Below are 4,104 nucleotides of genomic sequence, written 5' to 3'. Positions count from 1 at the left end.
ATTAGCAAATTGAATATGAGAAAGAGAAGGTAAAACATTCCCCCAACACTACCCCTGGATAGAGTTATGGGACACCTAATACTAAATGAATCTATCCAAATCCTCAGCCATAATAATGAAAAGATTGGGGGAAAGAGGATCATCCTAGTGGAGACCACTAGAAGCACCAAATAACTTAGAAGGTTGGCCATCAAGAAGAAAAAATAAAGATGAAGAAGTGACACAACTCATAGTCCAACTCACCTACTCTAAGCTAAAAACAAAGGCAAGAAGAATATTCCTTAGAAAGATCCATTTGACTCTATCATAGGCCTTAGCCATATCCAACTTAATAAACATAGATTGTTCCCTTGAGCTAGCCATAGAGTGGATAGCTTCTGTAGCAATAACCACCCCATCTAAGATTTGGCTTCCTGTAACAAAACCTCCTTATTCTTCTGAGATATTAGTAGGAAACCACTTTTTAAGTCTCTTAGCAATCAACTTAGTAATAAATTTGTAAGCCACATTACATAGAGAAATAGGTTGAAAAGAATCCAATTGGTTAGCCCCATATTTTTTTAGAATAAGAACCAAGAAAGTAGAATTTAGTGCCTAAAGCATCTGCTTGCTAGAATAAGATTCCTTAACAACTTCTAACAATTCTTAAAATAATTCAATAGGAAAAACAATGGGGCTAGGAGCTTTTTCTTTAGGCATACCAAAGACCACTTCCTCCAACTCAGCCAAAGAGATTGGGCATATAAGATAATTTTGTGTGAAATAAGGGTGGGAATACAAGAAAAAATAATATGCTCTTGATTATTAGCAGGAGGAGAATCCTTAGAGAAAAGGTTAGAAAAGTACCGAGTAGCCTCCTGAAACATAGTTGGCGAGGAAGACAATTGGATACCTTCAGAATTAACCTAAGAAGAAATATAGCTTTGATTTTGATGAGATTGCATAATTTAGGGGAAAAAGGTAGTGTTCCTATCACCATCTTGGAGCCAATTAAACCTAGCTTTTTACTTCCAAAATATTTCCTCTTGAAGTTCCTATTCTTCTAGATCTCTAGAAGTAAGGGATTCAACCTTACCTAGATCCTCTAAGAAACCAAGATCCTAAAACTATCTAGAAATGACATCTAGACACTCCTAAGAGAGCCTCTTCATGGAATGAAGGTTCCCAAAACAATCTTTGTTCCATCACTTGAGCTTCCTTTTGACATATTGAAGTTTTTTAGAAAGAGAAAACATAGCAGTACCAAAAGCATTGGCACCATCCCTCCACCAGCTAGAAATATGATCATGAAGAGAGGAGTCCCAAAGCCACATGAGCTTAGACTTAAAAGGAGAACTCTTAGGAAAAATCACCCAAGTAGCAAAAAATTTAATTGGCCAATGATCATAACCCCTAAAGTCCAAAATTTCAAAGAGAAAGTGAGTGCACCACTAAGCCAAAAGCAAGAAACTAGAAATATATCAAGACATTCTGAGATAGCATCAACTCCAATCCTTCTATTAGCAAGAAACTAGAAATATATCAAGACATTCTGAGATAGCATCAACTCCAATCCTTCTATTATTCCAAGTAAAGAGACCATTAGTAGGCTTATAAATATCATAAAGATGCAAGAGATCTATATTCTGATGGAAAAGATCAGATGAAGGCCTTAACTAGGCCAACCCACCCTGCTTCTCTTCTAGACTTAAAACTGAATTAAAATCTCCTGCTAACACCCATGGATGGTAATGATGAAATTTTCTAACATACCAAATATGCATCCAGAGTTTCACCTTTCCCAAAAAATTGACAGGCGTATACACATTAGTAATCATGATCACCTCACCAAAATCCATAGAAGAAGCCACCATATATAGAGTTGAACAAGAAGACACCTAGAAAAGGGGAGAAATTTTCCAAGGGTCCCAATAGATATCCAAACCACTAGCCATCCCCATAGCTGCAAAACACTGAAATTTCCCACGAGGCCAAATAATAGAGGTAAATTGGTTCATAGACTCCACTGAAAGCTTAGTCTTGTGGACACAAAAAATGTCTGGAGAATGATCAATCACCAAATTGTGCATAGCCTTTTGTCTAGGGATTCTTTTTAAATTTCTAACATTCCATGAGAGGATGAGAATCACTGAGTAGGATGGGGTAAATGAGCATCCAAGGGTTTCATAGCACCAGACTCTATTAACATATCTCCTATAAATCTGAGCTTCTCTTAGCCTTTTCTACACCCACTCTTTAGAGGAGTAAATGAAACCCTCTTAAAAGGTCATTATAGAAAACCCAAAGGGAGGAGAGATCCCTTACCCTTACTAGATGCTAGCACATCCTAAGCTAATTCCACTAGAACACCAATATTATCTTGAGGCAACATAGGAGTCAGCAAAGCTTCAGACTGAGGAGTAATAGGGAGCTCATTTGGCTGATGAACCACAACTTGAGATGCTTCATAGGAATCATGACATAGAGCTTCCCCATTGAAAACCGAATCAGTTAAGATACTAGGAGGAATACCCTCCTCTAAAACCATACTTTCTAGCACCTCAAATCAATTAAAACTAGAATCTCACTGAAGGTCTTTGAAGGAACTTTTTTGACCATGCCCCTTAACTCATGGGAAAATAGGCATAAAGCCATCTTTATCTAGACCAATATCATTCAAATGAGTCTTCCCTTTTCCTTCATTATTCCCTTTATAAAATATATCACTTTATTAAGTTAATTAAATATAAAGTTACCTTGTAATATATATATTTTTATTGATAACTTTATAAATAATTAACTCCTCCAAAAATGGGACATTACAGGTCCGACCCTCCTAAAATTGCTTGGCCTCAAGTAATCTTAATGCTAGATGCTGCAAAATCACTTCTCCCTCCCAAGTAGCATATTCAATAGGTAAATCTTTCCACTTAACTAGATACTCTCTAATTACTCTCCTGCAGAGCTGCTTCTCTCTACCATACAGAATGGATTCTAGCACTAAGATCAATTTCCCCTCATCATCCAAGGGAGGTAATACTACAGAAGGCATCGCATTCTGACCCAATACCTTTTTGAGGCATGATACATGAAACACATTGTGACTCTACTATTTGTGGGAAGCTCCAACTCATAAGCCACCTCACCAACTCACTTGATGATCCTGAATGGTCCATAATTGTGTGGCTTGAGTTTCTTTGCACCACTCTTCTTGAAAGTGGATTGCTTATATGGCTACAACATGAGGTAAACCATATCATTTACCTCAAAACTATGCTTAGTCCTCTTCTTGTCTGCAAACTATTTTTGCTAGTTCTGAGCTCTAGCAATGTTGTCTCTGAGAGTAGCAACTATATCCTTGCTTTCCTGTAATAGTTCACCTACACAGGGTACTCGACTGTCTCCCAACAACAGATCTAAGAAATTAGGTGCCTCATAACTGTAAAGTGCCATGAAGGGTGTCATTTGTATAGTCATATGATATGTTGTAACAATACTCACAGAGATATATCCATCTAACCCAAGCTCACTGTTGATCTACCACATAATTCCTCAAATACCCTTCCACCCATTTTTTTACAATCTCCATTTGACCATCAGTCTATGGGTGATAAATGGTGCTAGGTGTATGTAAGCTCAGTGCCACACAACTGAAATACCTCTTGCCAAAAGTGAGTCATGAAGCAGCTATCCCTGTCACTCACAATGTTCCGAGGCAAACCATGTAATCTAAAAACCTCCCTAAAGAAAACCTCTACCACCTGAGTTGTTGAGTATGTAGTAGCGATAGGGAAGAAGTGAGCACATTTTGTTATCCTATCCACCACCACATAAATACAATTGCACCCCTGGGGCCTAGGAAAGCCCATGATAAAATCTATAGAGATGCACTCCCACTTCTTGTTAGGAATAGGAAGTGGTTGTAGGAGTCTTGCTGGATAAGTGTGCTCTTGTTTGTTCTACTGGAAAACTTGACATTCACGCACATACTGCAAAACATCAATCTTAAGTCCCTTCCAAGTGAACTACTCTCATACTAACCTGTAAGTCTTGAAATACCCAAGATGGCATGCTATAGGTGAATTATGGAATGCTCTCAAAATTAACTGCTTCACTTTCGATCCT

The sequence above is a fragment of the Cupressus sempervirens genome, chromosome 3 (assembly GCF_028749045.1).
Source record: "Cupressus sempervirens isolate cs-2001-9-10 chromosome 3, ASM2874904v1, whole genome shotgun sequence".
Taxonomy (NCBI): domain Eukaryota; kingdom Viridiplantae; phylum Streptophyta; class Pinopsida; order Cupressales; family Cupressaceae; genus Cupressus; species Cupressus sempervirens.
Note: the sequence above shows the minus strand (reverse complement) of the source record.